The sequence below is a fragment of the Monodelphis domestica genome, chromosome 5, assembly GCF_027887165.1.
Source record: "Monodelphis domestica isolate mMonDom1 chromosome 5, mMonDom1.pri, whole genome shotgun sequence".
NCBI classification, from domain to species: domain Eukaryota; kingdom Metazoa; phylum Chordata; class Mammalia; order Didelphimorphia; family Didelphidae; genus Monodelphis; species Monodelphis domestica.
The window spans coordinates 15,575,066-15,599,267 of NC_077231.1; the positions used below are offsets into that span (position 1 = coordinate 15,575,066).

General features: G+C 36.6%; 1 protein-coding gene across 13 annotated transcripts in view; it reads left to right on the forward strand.

Annotated features, from left to right (window-relative positions):
• Positions 1-24,202, forward strand: part of CCDC91 (coiled-coil domain containing 91) — a 481,978-nt gene that overhangs the window by 16,668 nt on the left and 441,108 nt on the right. For 6 of the 13 annotated variants that reach the window (XM_001373145.4, XM_007502853.3, XM_056797665.1 and 3 more), the window contains exon 1: positions 4,043-4,178. The exons of 1 other annotated variant lie outside the window; for it this stretch is intronic. The gene's annotated coding sequence lies outside the window, so the exon portion shown is untranslated. Of the gene's footprint in view, positions 1-4,042; positions 4,179-4,608; positions 4,742-8,127; positions 8,255-24,202 lie in introns of those variants that run through there. 6 more of the 13 variants (XM_056797662.1, XM_007502848.2, XM_056797664.1 and 3 more) reach the window with 3 other exon arrangements.

Sequence of the window (24,202 nt, forward strand, 5' to 3'; positions counted from 1 at the left end):
TGGGGGCCTCTGAGACTGTTTCTCCATTTTGGACACGTGAGTGAAAGGGACTGATCTCTTTTCTTTGCCCCAGCTATCTAAGGGCTTGGGCCTTTTGGCCCAGCCTAAACAGAAGGGGTATTTAAGCCCTATTCCCTTCTCTCCCCTTTCTCTCTCTATATATATCTCTAATTCCTTTCTTGCTCCTATTGTAATTAAACTCCAAAAAAGGCTGACGGCTGACTTGAGTTTTTCATTTAGGAATTACATAGCTGATTCCTTGGCGACCTTAAATTAATATATATCAGTCTTTTAAAGTGATTCCCTTGTAACAGGCTTAAAGGGATAATATTAATTTACAACTCTACTATATTCTCATTAAAACGTAAATTATTAAAAGTCGCTTTCTTATTTTGTCAAAACCCCTATTTTTAACCCTTACAGTATGGAAATATGTTCTCAATTTACAATATACTAGCCAAATAATAAAAGTCAATAAGAATTTCTTAAATAAAATATGGCATTTTTGAAAGATTGTTTAAGACTTAAATATACAATTTTCCTAAGTAGAATTAAATATCATTTCCAAGTTAAAGAAAAAGAAGTCTAACTAAAACATCTTATAAATTACTAGAAGTAAACAATGACATGAAAATATTTGACCCACTGAGAAATATTGGACTCCTTTAAATATGGAATCTTTTTTATGATATCAAAATGTTATTTGGAATTCATAAGTATAATGTGACTAGTGTGTACTAAAGAAAGATAAAGTCTAAAGGCTTCAAGCTTGAATATGGAGTACCATCAACCAAGTTTTGAACTCTTTGGGAAAAGAACAAATATGACCTGTATGAGGATGATATTAGAAATTGGGTCTTATTATATTAGTTTAGAGATAAGAAGTAGTGAAGCTGCCTTGAGAAAGAATTGGAGTTTCAAGCAGAGTTGAAACAGTATCAATTTCAATTGTTGACAGTTGTAATGGTTTTTTTTCTCTGGGAGTTGGTCTCTAGTATTTGGCAGAGTCACACACAAAGACTCTTGCTCTGAGGGCTTTGAGGAGGTAATATATTTGCCCCCTTCCCCCCCTTTTCTCTCACTGTCTGAGGCAAAGACCTGAAGAAGTTAAATGTTTTCTTTTTCCAACATGGGAAACACTATTGACTATCTATTACTGTCTTTATAGATTGTTTAACTCTGAGAAGACCAAAGAAACACCTGGTCTTTGGTTTGGATTCTGAGTCTGCTAAGGCTCAGAGTCTTAACTTGGTTCTTCCTGAGACTCAACCAGCTAGCCTTTATTTTTATAACTTGGAGGCGAATTAAAAATTATAAGAATAGTGTTGTTAGTTTATTGTAGAATAGGGAATATTTGGATCAGTCATATCAGGAAGGATCAATGAAGCCTGTGAAAAACAGAAGTGGTTCCTTGTAGAACCAGGGTGTTTTATTTAGGTAGCGTTAGAATGCCTTAGAGTTAGAAATTCTTTTTTAATCCTTATATATTTCAATAAATATTTTATTTTTCATAACAAGTCTCTTTAGAGTACTTGCACCTGGTCCTTAAGAGAAGTTCATTTATGAGCTTCACTTCACTTATATAAGCTGAGGATACTTTGTGAATGCAGCAAGCAGAGTATCTGAAATCAGTTGATTGAAATAATCAATCCATTGCTTTATTAGCTTTTGTAGTTCACCTTTTTCTTTTTATACCTGGAAACTAATACAGAAAAGCCACTTTGACTTGAATAGGTTAACATATCTGGATATAAACCTTAAAAGTTGTGGAGAGGTGTCTGACTGGAAAATGTTAGGGCGAAGGGGAAGGGAATAAGCATTCAAAAACACTATCTTATTTGGTTTCTACAACAACCCTGCAAAATGTGAATTGAAACTGAGACAACTGGATTAAGTGACTTGTCCAGGGGTAGACAGCTACTTAATCTCTAAAATTAGGTTTGAGCTGCTTCTCATTTTTCAAATGAGGAAACTGAGTCCTAGAGAAATCTTATAGTCAGCACCAGCAATGGCTGCCACTCTCTTCTCCTACTGCAGGCTGCACTTTGCCTGGAGAACATCTCCTCCCAAATTGTGGAGAGTCACAATAAGTCAGGAGTAGCAAAGAACTGCTGTTACAATCTGGAGGATTATGATATCAATTTTCTGTTCACAAACTTCTTCAAAGAGCAAATGCACAAACACAAATTGGTGGTCATTGTGGTCCACTTGATGAAAGAGATTGACAAGGCGATCAGTGAAATGAAGTTGTTGCAAAATATTGTAGAAGAGGAGTTTATTTTTATCTTTAAAATTTTTTTCTCCATATTCCTTCTTTCGTTCTTTCTTTCTTTGTTTTGAACCCTTACCTTCCATCTTGGAATCAATACTGTGTATTGGCTCCATGGCAGAAGAGTGGTAAGGGCTAGGCAATGGGGGTCAAGTGACTTGCCCAGGGTCACACAGCTGGGAAGTGTCTGAGGCCAGGTTTGAACCTAGGACCTCCTATCTCTAGGCCTGGCTCTCAATCCACTGAGCTACCCAGGTTCCCCCATATTATTTATTCTTGTAAGTGAACAATCCCATAAAACCAAAACCCCAAACATATTACCCCCTCCCCCCAAATGATAAATCATATGTTTTCATCTGCATTTCTATTCCAACAGTTTTTTCTCTGGAGATAGATAGCATACTTTTTCATAAGTCCCTTAGAGTTGTCCTGAATCATTATGTAGCTGTTAGTAACAAAGTTTATCAACATTTGATGGTTCTACAATACTGCAGTTACTGTGTTCTCCTCCTGCTTCTGCTTATTTTACTCTGGCAGAGGAGTTTCTTAAGAATTTTTTGCAACATCTGACTGGATCTCTCAGTTTCTTCCTCTCTCATCCTCTCTTATCTCTGCAAAGCTGCCTTGGTGGAGTTTGGAAGAACACCTGGGTCAAGACTGGAGGGACAGAGCATAAGATAGAGAGCTGAAAGAGAAAACAGCAATAGACATTCAAGGCTACACCCAATGGATCAAACTGGCCATCAAAGTTCAACTCCCTGGGCTAGGTCAGGTTAGTTTGTTTTTTAAATGCCTTGAAATTTAAAACTTTGTATAAGTCTTTTAAAAAATAAACATAATTACCTCCAGTTGCTTTACTAGTTTTTGTGGGTCTTGCAGGCCTATACCCAAAAGGCAGTTGTCTTTTTCACCAAATTCCTCTCCCAATGCCACCCCACCCAGGGAAGAGACTTTTCAGACTTTTCATTTTTTCATTTCCCTTTCTCCTCAGGGGTTCCTTGGTTCCTTTGGAAACCACAGGGGCTGCTTCTGAATGATAAATTTTAAAAGTTTTTGTACAAACAAAACCAATGCAACTAAGATTAGAAGGGAAACAAAAAACTGTATAAATTTTTTTTTTATAGCAAGTGACTCTAACAAGGTCCTTATTTCTCAAACATATAGAGAACTGAGTCAAGGATGCAAGGATCCAAGCCAACCCCAAAGGACTCATGATGAAAAAGGTTCAGGTGCCAAAGAAGGAACCCATGGAGTCTGAATGCAATTGAAGCATACCATTTTTAACTTTTTTTCTCCCGTGAGTTTTTTCCCCACTTGTTTAAGCATATGTTTCTTTTTTCACAACATGAGGAACATGAAAATATACATTGTATGATATCAGACATATAACTTCTTCATACTACCTGCTATCTTGGGGAGGAGAAAGGGGAGAGCGAATATGGATCATAAAATGTCAGAAAACTTATTAAAAATTGTATCTACATGCAATTAGGAAAAATGTAATATTTTTTAGAAGTGGAAGAGAGGAAGGAAGAGAGATGAGAGAGAGAGGGAGCGCCACAGAAGAGACAGACATGACAAAAATCGAGAAAGAGATAGAAAAAGGGTGAGAACAGGGACAGTCTCTGGGCTTGTGAAGGGTGGAGTTTCAACCCTGAGAGCCACGTGATTCCATTTATGCGCTAAATGACTGGCTCGGGGGAGGGCGGGCCTTGAAGGGAAATCAACTTCCGGGAGGTCGTGGTTGGCTCGAGGACCCCCTGACCCCCTTCCCCTTTTTGGGAGCAAGTGGGAGACAGTTCCGCCTGGAGGGGCCCGGATTGGGCGCATGCGGAGGCGGGGGGAGGGGACGGGAGTGAGCGGCCCGGGCGACGGTGACGGCGGCAGCCAGCGCGGCAGCTGGGAGCAGGTAAAGGGACTCCCTCCCTCCTCCCGGCCCTTGGTGCTTCAGCAACCTCGGAAAGCGGGGCGCGCGGTCCCGGAGCGTAGCGGGGCTGGCCCCAATCAGAAGCTCTGGCCCCAGGCCCTGGGGACTCTGAGGGGCGTGGCCGCCTCCCCTTTTCGCGTTTGCGCTGCCCCGGGGGCTGCCGCTGAGGGACCACCCCTTGTGTTTTCCGTGACCAGGCAGCGTGGCCCTTGGTGCACTTTCCCCCAGGCTTTGCCCTCTCCGCATCACTCTTTTTCCGGACTGACAGTTGCAGAACACGCTGCGCCTTGGGGTGCTGCTGGAGCCTGGCTCTCTGTTAAGCTTCCTGGCCCGCAATAAAGATGCGTCTCCGTTGATTAGAAGCCCTGCTTGCTTTGGACATTAATCCAGTTTTGGTTTCGGTTGAAGGGATGGTAAATCTAGGAGAAGCAGCACTCCATGGATTGGGGCAGCTGAGGCTGCTTCGGCTGCTGCCCTTGTTTCTCTGATGAGAAATGGGGCAGAGCCTGATTTCCTGGAGGGTGAAGCCTTGGCCACCGCTAGAGGTGAGTCAGCGGCCTCCTACGGAGGGAATAGTTCCCTCCTCTTCCTTTTTACTCTCTTCCCCCTCCCACCCATGCTGATACTGAGGCTACTTTCCTTTCCAAATATTTATTCAGGCTGCACTTGGATGGTGGCCTTTGGAAATAAGTTGGAAGTCTTTGGGGTGGACTGACATTTCATCTGAAAGGCTTAGGGCAAAAGGCAGTTGGTTTGAGTAATCTGATAAGTCTTGACAGTTTAACTTCACTGCCTGTTTCTTTACATTTTGTGAACCAGACGCCAATCTATCCTATTTGCTAGCTTTAAGTTCTGTTTTGTGCCGTCTTCTTTATTTTGCTGCACCTGCTTTGAAGATGGAACCAGTTGCACTGATAGGAAATAGCCCTCATAAGGTGCCACCTGTAGCAAAGGATTTCCTTGGTTACAGCATTTGATGTCTTCCATGCAAGCCAGGAGTTGGCTATGTGGGCTGAGAAATCTTATGATGAACTTGTTTCCTGGCAACAATATAAGCCAAGTGAATAAACATAATAGCAGCAGAAAGTGATGAAAAGTTATGACATTTTTCCCCCATTTTTTAAAAGAAAAAAAGCTTTGAGAAGTTGGGTTGAAACTAATAGAACTTTTTTTTTTTTGGCATATTTATCATTTCAGACAAAGGAAAATGGGAAAGCAACTGGTGTCAATGGATAGAATACTAGACTTGTGTTTGAATATCATTTCAGACACTTGCTAACTGTGTGATCTTGGACAAGCCCTGTAACTAACTTCCAGGACTTCACTTACCCTGCCTATAAAATGAGGAGGCTAGGTTCAATGACTTAAAAAATGCTTGAAAAAAATCCCAAACCCATCCCTCTCTTGTCTTTGTAACTGTTCAAGACTGAAGAGTAGTAAGAACTAGGCATTTGGTGTTAGTTGACTTGATCAAGGTCAAATAGTTAGTGTTTAAGGCCTCATTTGAACCTAGGACCTCCTGTATCCAGATCTGGCTCTCTATCACTCTGAGCCATCTAGCTGTCCCTCAATGATTTTTAAGATTCTTTCCAACTCTAAATCTATTATCATTTATTGCCCCTTTGTTATTTTATTTGTCTCATGTAATTTAGAAAAAGTAATTGTGGAAACACTTGGTTTAGAATCTTAGGGTTTTAAAACTGAAAGTATTATTAGAGATTAGTCAAATTTCTTCATTTTATAGATGAATTCTAGAGAGTCTTAATATCTTGCTAAGTTTAACTTGAGTTGAGATCCAAACCTAAACCTTTTAATAGTAGGACCAATTTACTACAATGTGATATATAGTGCTACATGTAAGATTTTTGGCATTACTTTGATTAAAATGCTAAAGGCCATTTATAATTTTTCATGGATTGCCATTTACAAAAAATGAAATTTTTACTGGATGTCCATTCTTCTGGTGATGTTCCTTTCAATACTTAGCTCGATTGGTCCTTGAATTTGCCTTTTGCAAGGGGCTATACTACTAGAAGCCTTTCAAGTGTGGTAGAACCTGCCAGAACTCGTACATCACTGGTATCACATGAGGTATCTGACATCACCATGATGTAATGATGTAGTTGGAGTAGGACTTTCTGCTGGGTTGAATGGGAGGAAGCGATTGAATTGCTTTGGGGAAATTTCAGAGCTCCTATAATGACTTCAAATTTCCCATGAAAGCAAAGGTTGGCTTTTTTTAATACTACCACTGACATGTTGCCACCCTTGTAGTCTGCTCACTTTAAAGAATAAAAAAAAAATCACATAGTGGGCAAATGATTGGCATGAACAGTCTGTAGTATAACACCTTTGAGAAATTCTGAAAATAATAGGAATAAAAAGGAATTATAAGGAAGGAAGAGAAGATGGACTAATCAAATGATGAGAACAAGGGAATGATGAATGGGTAGTGTTTCACTGGCACTTTCTTGATATCAGGAGAAATCATTGTGCCTCAACACATTGGGTAAATTCATTGGGATGAACTTAGAGAAGAACTTGGACAAGAGTCATGAAGACATGGATGGATTGTGATATGCATATTTGAAGAAAAGGGAACAAGAATAAACATTTAATAGTACCTACTTTGTTGCTACAGCTGGTACCATTTAACTTTCTGAATTATTGAGATCTTAAATACAATTGAGTCAAATTAAAGGAAGAAATGAGAAGATTTATATCTCTTCTGTTAAAAACAAAAAAATCTTTGTGGGACAAATCTATTTCCAATCAGTCTGTTGATTGTATATTTTCTAGATGAGTTGCTTTCTTTTTAGTCTTAGATTCTATTTCAGCATATTCTACCCTCCTTATTGATAAGCCAGTTTTAAGGATGTGGAAAATAGCTCTCCAAGAACATTTTAAAAGATTTTTCAATTGTAAAAATAAAATAAAAATTAAGACTGTAGATCCACCCATTAGAATTATTGTATGCTATTTGTGATATGGTGTTTTTTTGCCAGCAAAAGATGTGATAAAAATATGATGGTTAATTTCATTGACATTGTTTTGATATAGTCATATAATTTAAGAGTTAGACTACTCAGTCCCCAAACTTCAGTTATTGGTCTAGAAAGATTGTCACTTCCCTAAGGTCCACACAGTGGCAGAGCTTGGTACTCTTTATACTATATCTGGATAATGTGTCATTAATTTAGCTAGATTATGAATTAACTTTAAAACATAAAAAATTTTCACTTAAAAATCTGTTCTGTAAATATTTAACTCAAATGAGTATTTTCATATTCACTTTATATTGTAAAAGTTAGCTTAGTGAGCTGTAGTCATTCTTTCAGGGAAGAGCTTTTTTCATCCTGTTTCTGAATCTTACTCTGTCTCCCTTACCCTGTCACCCTTCTGCCATTTCAGCTAAAAATCTCTACAGCCAAAAGTTAAACACTCTCTTATAAGAGTCTGTGATCTCATAAAGATACTGTACAGGATTTATTATCTCTGTGAGGAGAGACTCTTGAAACTCTTATAAATATATTAATTGTATATGCTGTTTTCCTGGTCTATTTGCTTAACCTTCCATCATTTCAAAAAAGAGCTGATGGTGATTTTAACAAAAGAGAGTGAAGAATTGATCATAAAGATTGGGATAGCTGATTAGTGGGGTCTGCTTTCTTGATTGGTGAGTCCCTGGCCTAGATTGCCATTTCATAAAGGTCCCCTGTTCATGCTCACTTCATTTCCAGCTTAGATTGGTCTCTGGATTTTTCCACCTGAGCAACCTCCTGTTACCTTCCACTGCTTTCCTCCCAATTTTTATTCCTTCCCCATATATATGTTGATTTCCCCCTACTAGAATATGAGTGATTTGCATGTAGTATATTCTTTTAAAAAATAGGTTTTTATTGATATTTTCCATTTATGATATCTCCCCTAGAGGCATCTCATATAACAATATTTTTTAGAGAGGAATGAAAGAAGTCAACAACTGATAGATATATTGAAAAAGTCCAAAAACATATGCAATGTAATAACACCTGTGGACCTTCCACTTCCACAAAGAGGTAGGTTGGAAGTATCTTCTCATATCTCCTTATTTGTATCCTATTTCATTTTTATAATTTGTTATATAAATTTGTTGCATTTGTAACATTACAAAAGTTACATACTTTTGATTTTCTTTTGGCATGTCATTTTCCATTTACATTACTGTAGTTATTGTATATATTGATTGTTTTCTTGTCTCTGCTTAATTCACTCAGCATCAGTTCAGATAAATCTTTCCATGCTTCTCTGTTTTCTTCACATACATTTCTTATAGCATAGCATTCCATTATGTTCATATACTATATTTTGTTTAGCCATTTCCCAGTTGATGAGCATCTATTTCATTTTCACTTTTCAGCTATCACAAAAAAATGCTGCTGTAAATATTTTGGAGTTTATGGGGCCTTTTTTCTTATAAATTATTTTCTTGGACTATAAGCCTAGCTCTGTTTCAAAGGGTTTTAGTCACTTTATTTGCAAAATTCAGTTGATTTTCAAAATTGTTGGCTCATTTCACAGCTCTACCAACAATCTTTTAGTGCGCTTATCTTCCTATAACCCCTTCAGTATGGACTGGTGCCACTTTTTTTGCCATTTTTGCCGATTTTCAAGATGTGAGGTGATTTGCAATTCTCTTGTTTAGTGATCTGGAGTATTTTTTCATGTGGTTATGAATACTTTGAAATACTTTTGAGAATTATTTGTTCAAATCCTTTGACCATTTATTTTTCTATATATCTTGGATACCAAATCCTTCCTTACACATAGCAGATTCTTAGTAAGTGTTTAAAGTTACTTTAAATTAAGCTATATTTCTTTGATTATACAATTCAATGTTGGAGCTAGTAGGGCTCAAACCCAAACTCTTAGATTAGACTTCATCTATTGCTCTTTCTACTTTGTCATCCTATAAGTTTTACTTTTGAAAAAACAAGAAAACCAAATTTGAAATTATAAGTATATGATGTGAAGCACAAAAATAAACTTTATTTTTTTTTAAACTGTAGTACAGTTTTAATATCCATCAAATAATTGGTTTGCCTTATAAGGGAAATGGATTTAAGTTTTTACACAGTTCATTTCAATAAGCAGTTCCATTCACTTAGAGGGAAGAAAAGGTAGTGTGGAGAAGATAAAATGTAATCTTACTAATGTGGATCACCCTGGAGGAATTAGTATCCAAATTAAAGATTCTTGATAGGAAAAGTCATTGTGGTATGACTTTTCAGTATATTTGTAGGTGAGATAAAGGTAGAATGCTATCAAGGCAACTGATCTTTTCATCTAAATTTCAATTCCTGCCTCTGACTTGGCTCTATGACCACTGTCAAGTAACTTAATTTCTCTGTGCCCCCAGCAATTCTCTACATTTCTAATAAATTGCCTTCTAAGTTAAGTGGAAGGACTTCACATATTGAAGGTAGGTCACCGTATGGATGAATTCACTTGTCTGGACTAAAACAAAAGAGCCAAAAGAAGGTTGTCAATTATTCTTTGAAGATGACTTTGCATTAATGAATACATAAGAGATTTTTCAGTAGCATATTCAATGACTAAGTTCTAGCCAATATTTACATTGTATTTACATGAATGAGTACTTACAAAATATTCATATATATATTTGGACCTTTTAAATAGGCTAGTATTCTCCTAATTTTGTTTAGGTTGTTTATTGGCTTAATGATTTCCTTAACATTTAATTTGGCTTGTTGAGCAAATCAGAATACAATTTCAAGTGATGGTGAGAAACAAATGAAAAGAGGGTTTCACCATCTCTAAAGGGTGCCACAAAAATAGAGACTATAAATTCTTGAGTTTAAGCAATTGCTTTTTCTGTCTTTATGTCAGACCATTTAGGAATGTATTGATGAATTTACAAGGTGTAACATTCTTAGAACTCTCATTTATATGAGCCTCTCAAGTTTGGAAAAGAAATTTATGTACTTTACGTTGTTGAGTTTAACAGTCTGTAAAGTAGATAATATAGGTATTATTATTGCCATTTTTCAGATAAGTGTCAGAAAAATTCAATATTCCCTGGTGCCAAGAAACCCCATCTAGTAGTTGAGGAGCATCTCTTCTGTAGTGAACAGAAAACTCTTCTGTCATTTGTTATACTTTGGTGCAGAACATTTGACCAACAAACAAAAACTGGTTGCTGAAGTAGAAGTGATGGAAATTTGGGGACAGGTGATTGTTTCATCCTAGAAATCCAGACAAAAAAGAGGAAAACTAGACAGAATGTCCAGTGTTACCTAAATTTAATGAGAGTAGATTTTAAAAGATGGAAAGAAAAGGTAGACAGTAACCAATTGCCTAAAATGTCCAGCCCAATTCACTCTCAGGACTGCTTCTTTTTTTCACTAGTAGCCTTGTATGTGTCTCCTCTGGTGCCTAATTTCATGATAGGTGAGTGTTTGGCCCAAATTGCCATTTCATGTGAGTCCTCTGCTATGTGCACTTTACTTCCAAAATCAGCTTTCTCTCCCAACTGTTCTACCTCTGCACTTCTCATTTCCCACTTCCCTCCCCTTATATTTTTGTCTTCCCCTATTAGAATGTAAGAATGCTTTGTATTGAATTAAATGATTGGTCTGTGATAACTAAATGCAGAGGTAGAAAGACTAGATTTTTAAGCCTAGCATTTTTTCTATTGTCATATTATCACAGTTTTACTTTTGAAAAGATAGGAAAATCTAATTTGAGTTCTAGATATATGAGGTGATGAAAAAAGTAGGCTTTTTTAAAGTGGTAGCACAATCTGTCTATCAAATAACTTGTTTATTTCCTAGGGAATATGGATTTAAATTTTTACATAATTCATTCCAATAGGCAATTTAATTCATATGAAATTGATGTTTCTTTTACCTTGAGAATGCCAAATCTCCTTTTTTCCTAGAAGGTTCTCTTGAAAGGAGTTTGGTCTTTCTCTTTCCTTCAGCCTGCTATGCCAATGAAAGGCTATGTGCATTTTCTGCTAAAAGCAGGTAGGGAGCAGACTAATTACTTGTTGTGTTCAACCCTGTGGTAAAAGGGTGGGGTTAACAAAATCATTTCAAGTTACATTAATTTTAACTTTGTAATAATAACTGGTGTATTATAAGATTCCATAAGACCTTGTGCAATTGTTACATGGACTGATGGTATTCTGATATTACTCAAAATATGGGAATATTTTTGACTAGTGTTTAACTGGTATAGACATGGCCATACGTGAACAGTACCATAAAATTACATGTATAGACATCAATAAAAGATAATAAGAAGTGACACTGAGTAAAGGTGATATTAGGATTCATTATTTTAATTGTGAATTTAATAAATATTACTTATAATAAGATTATACTGTTAATGTAGTTTGCTCAAATTGCTCATGAGAAATAGTGAAAGAAAACCTCTTGAAAGCCATATCACACTAAATGGACCATCCTGATTCAAAACAATCTGAAAGGAATTTTTATTTTGTGACCTATTTTACATGTGGGAGGAAGATGAACATAAAGTTGGTGCTAGTTTTCATAAGACATTTGGTTATTTAAACATTTTTCATGAATATTATTGAAGGAGTGAGCTATTGCAAATAGAATCATAGCTTAAGAACCAATATGGATGCACAGAGAATGGAAGAGAGAAGCCACATCTCTTTAAGAATCACTAGAATGATAGAATCTTAGTCTAGAATATTATTTTCTCTTTTTCCTTCCTTCCCTTATTTCATTCCTCTCTCCTCTCCTTCCTTCTACCCCTCCTTCCCTCTCTTCCTCCTTTCTTTCCTCGTTTCTTCCTTTCCTCCCTTGCAAGATATTCTTAGAATGAATGAGAGTTGTTTGTTTTTTTGCAGTGAGAAGTTCTTTCCAAATGGCCTTAGCAGTGGATTATGATCATCTTCCAAGGAACTAAAGGACATTGTTATTTCATGACAGGCCTTTATGAAGAAAGATCCAGTGTCTTGGTTGAAGATTGTGGTAGGGAGTATGGGTCATTCTGTGCAGAACATATGATATCTGTTTGTGAACAGACAACATATTGCATTAATACTTCATAGTAATCCAGAATAACCTCATTTGGTAATTATAGATATGTTTATTGTTGTTTAGTCATTTCATTCATGTCCAACTCTTCATGACCTCATTTAGGTTTTCATGGCAAAGATACTGGAGCTGTTTACCATTTCCTTCCCTTGCTCATTTTACAGATGAGTAAACTGAGGCAAAAGGGTTAAGTGATTTGCCCAGGGTCACACAGTGAGGTCAGATTTGAACTCAGGAGTCTTTCTGACACCAGGCCTATGTACTTCATCCATTGTACCACCTACCTACCCCAAAATATGTTTAGCATCGGGCAACTGAAAGACTAGCTGACATCATCATTCTGTTATCCCTGTACACAGTATATTGTGGGCAATGAAAATGTCCTATAGAACAAGGGCCTCTGTCTTTAATGATAGAGGGATATCAAATTTGGGAATAAATTTCTTTTAAAGTTCTGTTAACTATAATAATATCTGCTTTCTCAGAGGGAAAAGCAACTCATTATGAGTATATGTTCAAAAGAATATATGCTTTACTCAACTCTGCCACTTTAAGACTTGTACTACAAAGAGATCAGAGAGAGGAAAGGAACCCATAAAAACAAAAAGTATTTATGGAAATTCTTCTTGTATTAGCTAGAAAGTTACCTACCTCTAAGGGAATGGTTAAACAAATTGTAATATAGGAATGTAATATAATACTATTGTGCTATAAAAAATGGATAGTTTAGAGGAAACTGAAGACCTCTGAATTGATGCAGAGTAAAGTGAATAGAGCTAGAACAGTTTCTACAACCATAACAAGATTATAGAGAAAAGCAGAGGACTCAAGATGAAATACCTTACTCACCTCTAGTCAGAGAGAGGATAGACTTAAAATTCAGAATGAGGCATATTTTTTCGGACATGCGAATTATGAGAATTTGTTTACTGGACTTTGTATATTTGTTTTGAATTTTATGTTTATTTTATTTTGTAATCGTTCAGTCAGAAATTGACAGTATGAGGGAAAGAAAAATGCTTATAAAAATAAATGTTTTTAAATAAAAAAACCCACAAAAGAACAGAAGTAAACTGTAAGATTTGAGTCTCAAAGTCACAAAGTAATCATTTAAGGTATATTTCGACAGAGCTTTCTTCAACTCTGTTTGATCTTGTATAAAAGTAAAAATCTTTTTGAAGTAGCCAACTTTATACATCCATAATTTTACATTATTTGGGGGCTGTAATTGTTATGCCCATGACTTGAGAAGTTGAAAACTTTCTTGCTGAATGGGGAAAAGTAGAACAGTGGGAAAAATGGATTTGGTGGAGGGTAGTGGTTCCCACTACTGCCTTCATAGGGTCATTATCCCAAACTTTGCAGCAGTCTACTTTGATGTATGATTCAGTTAACATATTGGCATTTTCCAGAGTCAGTTGTTGTGATAATGTTTTCATTAGTTGGTTTTTTATTTGTTGTATCCTTCATAGTCAAAGAGATCCAAAATGACATTATTATGTTGTGTTGAGTGTACTGTGTCTGACTGACTGATCAGACCAGTATCAAGTTGGAAGGCTCTATCACATGTTGGGCAAAAATAGCATACATGAACAGATGGAAATGTCTTTAAATTTGCATATTTTGTGTTTCTTTTGAGCTATTGCTGGCATGCTATGAAGGATGGTCCTGTGCCATCCCATGTCTCACAATTGATACTGAAGTTCTCCAACTTCTGTGTGAGCTCTTTACAAAGCCAGCCCTTTGGAGTTGTGCTCTTTGCAGTAGAGTCTGAATGCATGGCAGTTCAGCTTTAGAAAAGACTTCAGTGTCTGGTACCTTATCTGCTAAAATATTTCAACTGGAAGAAATTAAATTTCTTGTCATGGCACTTATATACTATCCAACTGTCACAGGCGTACAACAATGTCATCACAACAGCTTTGTAGACCTTTTCAATTTGGGGAGTAGACTAATACCTCTTCTTTCCTACATGTTATCACAGACACTGAGCTAGCTCTGCCATTGTGTGCACCTATGTGAGCATCCTTGGATAGTATGCTGCTAAGGTAAATGAACCTATCCAAAGTTTTAGGAATTTCTCCATTAGCTGTAATTGATGGCTCTGTGTATGGATAATGCAGTGCTGACTGATATGGAATTTCTATTTTCTTTCCATTAATTGCCAGGCCAAAGTTAGTACAAGTGGCAGAGAATTGATCCATGCTTTGCTGTCTTTCAGCCTCATAGGCTGCACTGAATACATAAAATTATCTGCAAACAGAAAGTCGTGCACCATGTTTTCATGTCAACATTAGTGTTGCCTGGTAGCCTTTTTTCAAGTTAAATAATTTATAGTCATTGAGGTTTTGTCATTGTGTTAGTTGTCCTTGATGCCATTTTCATCCTGATCAAAGATGTCTGACAATATATCTGACAACAAGCTAAAAAGCACAAGTGAAAACATTCAGGCCTCCTTCACTCCTTTGGTGACTGGGGAAACATGAGAGTATTGCCAGAATTTGTGCAAGCATATATAGTCATACAATATTGATGAACTTCTCTGTAGAGAGCCATGATCTTCCACAAGTCATCATGACTGATAATATCAAAAGACTTGGTCAGGTCAATGAATTTTGGGTACAGACCCTTGTTTTGTTTTTGCCATTTCTCCTGAAGTTTTTGGGCAGCAAACACCATATGGACCATTCCTCTGTACTGGTTCTCAGGAAGGTGGCCATTTTTCAGGTGAATGATCAGCCTGATAAGGACTCTGGCAAGAATATTAATAGCAATGATTAAGAGAGAGACTACCCTCCTCCCACCCCTCCCACCCCCAGCAGTGATTGTCACAGGACAAACTATTTCCTTTTCCTTCATAGCGGTGGATAATGGAGACTTCCTTGATCTTTTGTGAAATAACCTCTTATTGACATATAACTGGGAAGATTCCAATCAGTTTTTTTATGTGTAGTGAACTCCTTCCCTCATAAATTTCTACTGGAATAGAATTAGCACCAGACCCTTTTCCACATGAGAGGACCCTAATGACACTCAGAACCTCTTCTTCAGTTGGAAGTTCAGCTAAAGATGTATTGGCCTCAACCTGAGGTATAGGGTCATTGGTTTTAGTGTTAGTTTATGACAATCTTCTGATAACACTATGGACATGTTCAGCCCATCTGTTTAGGATCATACACTTATCACTGATCTGTGTGGCTCCATTAGTATTTACTCAGCACCCCAGGTCTTTGGGCCACAAATAGCTTTTGGGGCACCATAGAAACACTTTAAGGTTGTTACTATTAGCATAAAAGTGAATTTCATCTGTCTTGTTACTGAATTAAGAATCCTACACTTCTTTAGGTTTTATTTGCATTTTATTTTTGATGGAGTCAAATGCTGCCTTCTTAGAGATGGATGAACTATACTGCTGGTAAACCCTGTGGAGGTCTCATTTTTCATTTGGTAGTTTCTGAATTTTACCATCATTTTCCTCAGACAAATCTTTATGTTTTAAAATGTTTTAACTCAGATGAGTTTGAACACCAGATCTCTGTTAATTTGCCCATTCCTTTTCTGTTCTACTGTTGCCAATCATGTATTGGCTCACCTTTTCCTCCAAGTCAGCAATAAGCCATTCCCACATCGAGAAACACTGATATTATGTCTTCTGGTAGTTGTCTTTCCTTGGGGTTGCTGCTTTTGTTGAATGCAAATGTTTAGTTTGGAGAGGATATGTTTATTATCATTTCAGCACTCTATGCCATACATGGACTCTCACATCCTGCCTTTCTCTTTTTCTCTCAATGAATATAGCCCTCAAAAAACCTCCTCAAAATGACATAGCCCCATGTTGGTGAAGGTGTGGCACAGGTGCCTTGATATGATGGAGGGGCTTCTCCATTCGCCCTGTCCACCACTCCTGGTAACAATGTTCACGTGCTGCATCCCTCTGTCCAGCAGGCCAGTGAGAACACTTCCTCTGCTGCCTGGGGTATTGCAGGGGGCTCATAGTGTAACAGTTAAAATTTGGGGAAACTGAGAAGAATCACTTAGGTATGCATGGCTGAGTTATGAGGTATACAAATCAATTGGCAAGAAAATAAAAAGACATCAGAAAAATCCAAATAAAAAAAGAAAAATTTCTGGATGAAAATATAGACTATCAAAGTCTTATGTGTAAAAATTCTAAGTAAAGGAAAAAATAAATCTATAACAGGTCCTTGAATCAGGGCCCAATCATTTGATGAATGGGCCATAATGCATTTACCCAGTCAGTAGCCAGGACTACAGAAAGGTACCACACTATGAAAGGCGGAAAAGGACCAGATTATAAGCTATAAGATATAAGGAGCCAAGATTTTGGGGATACTCGTCTGTGAGTATTTTCAGAGTGAGTGTGGACACAAGGAAAGCCTATGTCTAACAAAGTTAAACACAGTAACCTTGAGTCTTCACACTAGGTTCAAAACCTTTGCATTGGCCTAGAAGTGCATCAATCCATCCTGGATTGGGTTTTCTTTGGCCCTATGCAATGGCTTTTTTTGTGTATATCTTGGAATCAGACAGAATCATTAAGCAAAGTCCCATAATTTTTTAAATAATTAGTGGCATCATTTTTATAGTCTCTAGCTTTTTGGGCATGCATTGACAAATTTATTTTAAACTTATAGTACTGAAAAATAAAAAAGTTAAAGAAAATCTAAATGCTGGTGACATGTGCTTCAAATATAAAAAAGAGAAAAAAACTGAAATAGTATATTTCACATGCAAGAAAAATATAATAATAAAAGAGCTTTAAAAATAAAAATGTAGCTTATAATCACTGACACGCTATGTCAGCTAAGAAAATATAAAATACAAGGCTTTCTCAGCAAAAATGAGATCCATTTCCTCTTCATATCTGGCCATGATCCACTGTAAGTATGAGCAAATGAATTGAACAAGGTAACATTTTTCATTTTTAAAGAACAGTATTACAAATATGCAGATATCAAAATCCCTGAAATTCTCAATAGCCCAATTAATTACAATAGCAAACAAACACACTATCATATTTCACATAAGTTGCTGTATGGCATTTTTAAAAAAACCTATGATTTGATGGATATTTGTCACAATTTTTTACAAATGTAGCAATCTTTCAACCTTGGTAATAAACATATTTTTAAACAAAGCAAAACTCATCTTGGGTTAAGAACATAATCAAGAAATCTAGATATCATTCTGGTGGAAGTAAAGTAGTGAGCTGAAGAGTATAAATGAGGGATGCTCCTTTTTTGGAGGCTTTTTAGGGATACAAATTCCCTGAGATTAACTTCCATTCACATATTTAGAAATGTGGGAAGGTTGGGGTTATAAAATGTATTTCACTTCAGCTACTAGAATGGGCCTTACCTTGTGGCAGGGGCAGGCAAAATGACCAGATATTGTAAAAAAAAATTCCAAAAATTATGTTTAAAAAACCCTTAAAATCAATTTGAGATATTTAGCACATTAAAATTTCCAAAGGTTGTTATAGCAATTGTAACCAGTTCTGATGAGGTCCATCTATCCTCTATGTGATAATTTACAAAGGCAAAAATAGAAAGGCTGTTTTTTCATATATGGGCTTAATTACAATGATATTTGTTTAGTATAGTTATAGGGGAAAAGCAACAGAATTTAACAGTTAAACTCAGTACATTAAAATGATTCAGTGTAACAGAATAATATTGAATGCAGTAATATATGAATTTAAAATCACAAAGTTAAACCTTAAATAAAGCAAACAGTAAAATACAATAGAATACAGAGATTTTTATAAGCCATTGGAGTCTGAAATGCCTTAAAATATATAACCTCCAGTCTTTTTAAAGTTCCTTGGATTCTTTTTTTTTTTAATTATCCATTTAGATGTCTATTGTCTGAAGGCAGGAAATCGGCTAAGCAATGGGGTTAAATGACCTGCTCAGGGTCACCCTGCCATGAAGTGTCTCAGGCCAGATTCGAACCAAAGACTTCCCATCTCTAGGCCTGGCTCTCAGTCCACTGAGACACACAGCTGCCTCCCCAAAGTTAGCTAAAAGGTTGTACAGAGCTGAATATTTTCCCTGACACGGAGGTGAAGTCTATAAAAGGATCAATGCAATTAAAAGATATTCTTATAAAATAGCCATGCTTTTAAGTTCCTGTTTTGAAAGTCTCTTCTCTCCCTTTTTCTCTCTCCCCTCCCATACCGCCCATGTTGAGGCCAATACCCCCTGTTTTTTACCAGCTAGTAGAAATGAGTCCTGAGTGATGATCGATCTGCAGGCAGGTCACCAGGTGATCGCGGATCTGGGGTAAACAGGGACCGGATGAGCGAGCGAGAGAGAGAGAGAGCACTGGGGTGGGCAGGCCCGGGACAGGAACTCAGGCAAGCAGGGCCGGGAGCCGAGTGGGCAGCCGGGCTGGGCAGGTGAGCTACAATCTGGGTCAAATAGCAAACTGGTCTGGAGCGGATGGCTGCAGGCAGGCAGGGAGAAGTGGCCGAGCCAGGTGGGGTGAGCTATCTAATGGCTGGAATGCAGCAGCTTTGCAAGGGTAAAAAACCTTGACCAGAGAAATGTGGCTAAAAAAAAAAATTCTAGGCTAAAAATTTTGAGAAGTTCTCATCCCTTCGTGGTTGCCATAACTGTAACAGTTAAAATTTGGGAAAACCGAGGCAGGTAGAAATTAATTTCTCTCTGCAAGGAGTATGGTATTTTTAGAGGTTTATTAAAGGTTGAGAATTTAAGAAAAATACAAGTAAGCAAGTCACATGCCAGGTGGGCCGAGAGGCCCAATTCAATTTCACTCACATCATGAGAAGCATCAGCTTGCCAGTGGAGACCCTTTATATCATAATTTGCTCTTGGCCCAGGTGAGAATTCAGTGATATTACAAAGCATTCTGGGGAAGTGGAGCAAGGACTTCTGGGGATTGAAGTCCAGTATTCAAGTCTCCATTTTTACAATTGGCAGCTTGAAGGTGCAGTTTGGGTACGTGATCTCTAAAAAGGTTCGCCAATGGTGACATAGTCAATTAAATGCCACTGTTTGCTTTGAGAATGCAGCCATTAGTTTTAATGTTAATGTTACCATTAGCACCTTTATCAGAATGAAAAAGAAATTATAAATAGTAAGTCAGACTTGATAGTCTTAAGAGATTCCATTTTATACAATAAGTTTCATAGAGGGCAAGGTAAAACAAGTATAATTGCTATAGCACTAATATTAATCATAGGACACTGAGCTTTATTTACAGTTGTAGCAGGGTATGTAATAATATAACACTGAAAACATTTATCATTTTTACTCATCTCCTATGTTATTTTTAAATGCTTTTAACTCCTTTCCTTCCATTCTACTAATTCCATTTTGATTCATATATGAAAGTTTCATTCATAATTTCAAAATAGATATCAATAATTCAAGGTAAAGTAATATGAAACTTTACAAATAAATGCAATTGACTCACTCAGGACTTGGATGGTATTTAGCAAGGTTGGCCAATATGCTTTAATGCCAGAGATTGTAGAGTCTATAATTGTGTTTTTAGTCTTCTGTACAAAGAAGAGGCTAACAATACACTATACTTAACAACACAATGTATTTCAATGTCAACATTTAGAGAGGTGAAATTCTTTGAAAGTGTGATCTGTTCTTGTGAATTTGAAGACCTTGATGTTAGACTACAGTGCAGGGGTTCTCTGGTGAAATCTTTTTTTCACCAGACATTGAAATGATCTTTCTCCTTGATAAGACTGAGGTGCTGATTTTAAGTTTGTAAATTGAGCTTTTTAACATGTTTATGTTAATGCCTTATTGTGTTTGAAAAATATATGCCAGGAATAAAGGCTATTGTTTTATTATTTTAGCCATTACCCCCACAATATATTATTCACAGATGGTGGGGGTAGTTATGACAATTGTAGCAGAATTGCTGGGTTAGAGATAGACACTTGGAATCAATATCATTAGGTTTATGATTTGTCCCTTAGCATAAGGCAAATAATTACATGACTGTGACATTCTTCCCGCCCCCCCCCCCCCCCACAACATAAAGCTAGAAGAGTCTAACACTTTAAGCTTTGGAACTTTTTCTATATATAATTTGGTTCTAAAATGAGAAAGGGCTTTTATGTATTGCCAGAATTTTTAATTCTCCTAGCCTATTGTTTTAATATAGGAATCACATTTTCATATATTAGGATTGTTTGTTTCATTCATTTTTTGTTTATATAGGCATAAAAAGAACCAGATTTATTTGTACATTAAGGCTATTTACAGTTTTATAGGCTTATACATTTGGAACTAGTAGTGACCTTGGAGAACATCCAGTCCAGTTCTGTTATTTTATGGGAAACTGAGTCACAGAGAATTTAAGTGACTGTCACAGGTTCAAATAACTAACAAGCATCTGAGGTATAGTTTGAATTTATGTCTTCTTGACTCCAAGACTAGCATTCTATATTGTGTCATCTAGTTGTTTTTAATATGTCTGTTAATTTGGACTAACATAGTTTGCTCAGGGTCACATAAGCCAGTATACATCAGAAACTGGACTTAAACACAGCTTTCCCTGCTTTTGAGGAAGAAAAGACCACTTTCCAACCATAACACTAAGCTCAATGTTATAATGTAAATACTTTCATAGCTTTTATAATTTCTCTCAAATCATATTGTATCAGTTCATATTGCTGTGATATTTTTGTTGAGAAGAAATATATGTTCACACTTGTTTTACAAGTTTCCTAAAAGGTAAAAATTCAGATTTATTTAATTTTGTTGGTGATGTGCCTTACTGCAGTTTATTTTCAGGTTTTTATTATTTATTTTTAGTATACTTTAAAAATTTTGAGTTCCAAATTCTTTCCCTCCCTCCCACTCCTCTATTCACTGAGAAGGCAAGCAAAATGATATCAATTAATTGTATACCTGATATGATACACAAAGTTTCATTATTAACATATTGCAGAAAAAAGAAAAAAGTAAGCAAGAAAACTATACTTTGATTTGCACTTAGTTCATCAATTCTCTCTCTGCGGGTGGATAGTATATTTTTTATCCTGAGTCATTTGGAATCAATTTAGGTTATCATATTGATCAGAGTAGCCAAGCCTTTCATTGTCGATCATTACAACATTGCTATTACTATGCACAGTGATCTCTCAGCTCTTCTCACTTTACTTTGCATAAGTTCATATAGGTCTTTTTTGCTGTGTATTTTTCTGAAACTACTCCCTTTGTCATAGTAACATTCTATTAAAATCATATACCACAGTTTGTTCAGCCATTCCCCAATCAATGAGCAGCCCCTCAACTTCCAATTCTTTGCTGTACAAAAAGTTACTTAATTATTTTTATTCATACAGATTCTTTTTCTTTCTTTTTCGTTCTCTTTGGAATACAGACCTTGTGGTATTGCTGAGTCAAAGGGTATGCACAGTAATATAACCTTTGGGCATGGTTCCAAATTGTTCTTAAGAATATTTGGACGAGTTTACAATTTTATCAACAGTTTATTAGAGTATTTATTTTTCCCTATTTCCTCTAGTATTTTTAATTTCTGATAGATGTGAGGTGATGGTAATTCTTTTAGATGCTTGGTTAAAAAGCAGGAGTGCAAATGTAGAGACATAAGCTATATTGTAGTTACAGGGAAATTTAGTTCAAATATGATCATAGTTAAGCAAAATGAAAATTAGCTAGATAGCAGAACGAAGGCATTAACTTGAGGAAATTCTGTGAGTAAACCTCCAGACCTACTGCTTTGAGAGAAGTAAAATAATAAACTACCTTTTTCATTCTGGGGCATAGCTCACACTAGGGTAGAGATGCTTAGAAGGAGAGAAATGTTAAAAACAGTTGAACAAACTTAACTTTTAAAGTCAAAGTCATTACTCCCACTCCCTTGGTCACCTTGGTGCCATCTTGGACTCACTGTCTCTCACCGTTCTAATTATTTGCCAAATCTTGTTTCCATCTCCACAATATGCGTACTTCTCTTCATTCGTAAATTGCCACCCGATTTCTTATTATTATCATTATTATTACCATAATCATTTGGCAGATCTCCTTGCCTCAGGGTGCTCCCCTATTCCAATCCATACTTTACACAGCTGCCAAAGTGATTTTACTAAGGCATTAGACAACATCACCCAATAAAAAAATGTGTATGTCTTTTATGTTTCCCTTTATCAGTTTTCTCTCTGGAGATGGACATTTCTAAGTTATTCTCCAAATACTCTGTAACTGTATATAATATTCTCTTGTTTATACTTATTTCACCCTTCATTATTTCATGTACATCTTATCAAGTTTTTAAAAAAAAAATTAACCTGTTCATCATTTCTTATTATCACATGCCACAACTTGTTCAGCCATTCCCTAATTGATGGATATCCCTTTGATTTCCAATTCTTTGGCATCACAAAGAGAGCTACTAGATTCTTCTCTGATTTCCTTGGGAAACAGATTCAACAGTGGTATTTCTGGTTCTAACTGTATATAGAGTTTTATAACTCTCTGGACATAATTCCAGATTTCTCTCTGTTCCTTTGCATTTGTCCCATGTTATTAGAATATCCTTTTTTTTTTTAAATCTCTGCTTCTTAGAATCCCTGTCATCTTTCAAGATTTAACTCAACCTCCACCTTCAACAAGAAACCTTTCCTAGCCCTTGCTAGTTATGCCTTCTCTGAGATTACCTTTTATTTACAGGCTCTGGTTATATATACATCTTTCTCTGTGTGTTTGTATATTGTAATAATTAAAAGGAATCAAGGGGATTGAAAAAGTACAGGCAATAAGGAAGGTTTTGTAACAGGGAATAAAGTAGTTGAAGGGATAGAGGGACTATGGATCCTGATGAGGTAAAAGGATAGAGATACCCCCGGCTGAGAGGCTATCTTTGAAAAATGAGAAGGAATCGGGATTTCTCTAGATTGGGTTTGAGTTTCTCTCAGCTTTTGGATTGAGGCCAGGCCTTGCAGGCTGCTGGTGGTGGTGGTGGGGTTTCTTTTATTCCTGTCTATGCTAATCTGTGCTGGCTTTCTTAAATTCAAAGTCTTAGCAGAAGACAGCAAGAGTAAGAAAAGGTTCTGACTTTCAGAGCTGGTTGGGCTTGTCTCTTCAGGCTGAAGCCCCTAAAAACCAGCCTTTCAGTTCAAACCACTCCCCTCATATCCTTTGTTCGATGACAGGATCACAGGAATTCAGGTAGAGCACACATTTGGAAAAGTCCAGGAAGAGAGGAACTTCTCCAGAGACAGGGAGAGAGCACTCCTTCCAGTCTGAGGGCTAGGAAAAAGCAATTATTCCTCTCCCAGTTGCCCTCCCCCCACCAACTGTCATTCTTGTCAATATCTTCTCTCTAACATTCCAACTACTATTTTTTTACTTGAGTGGCAGAAAGTCCAAAACTCACTTCAGTTTTCCTCTTCACAATATATGTATATGCACATGTCTCTATATTGTTAGTACATAGTTTTTCCATTTTTGTTTCCCTTGTATTAACTCATTGCTTTCTCATCTAGCTCCATTGGTTAGTATACTGTCTGTATACTGTAAACATATTCAAATACTTATAAATGCTAATTGGTTGAATTATTTCCAAATTAATCCTTTGTGAAGCAGTTCAAGAGAAACTTCAGTATTTAAATAGTAAAATATTTTTCCTATTATAATTTGCAAATCCAAATTAAAAAATACCTATTTATTTGTGGATCATGAATTTAGTGTTTAAATCTCAGGAACTGTGATAGAGGTCTAATCCAAGAATTTGAATGACAGATTCTGGAAAGCTGCAGAGGTTTATCATCCACAATGGGGTTCAAGAGGATTAGAATGTGGAGGGAGGAGGAGTTTCTAAGAGTGGGAACTGTTGGGCTGTCTCTCTCTCTACCTCCTTCTCCCTTCCTACCTCCCTACTTCTTTCCCTCCCCCTTTT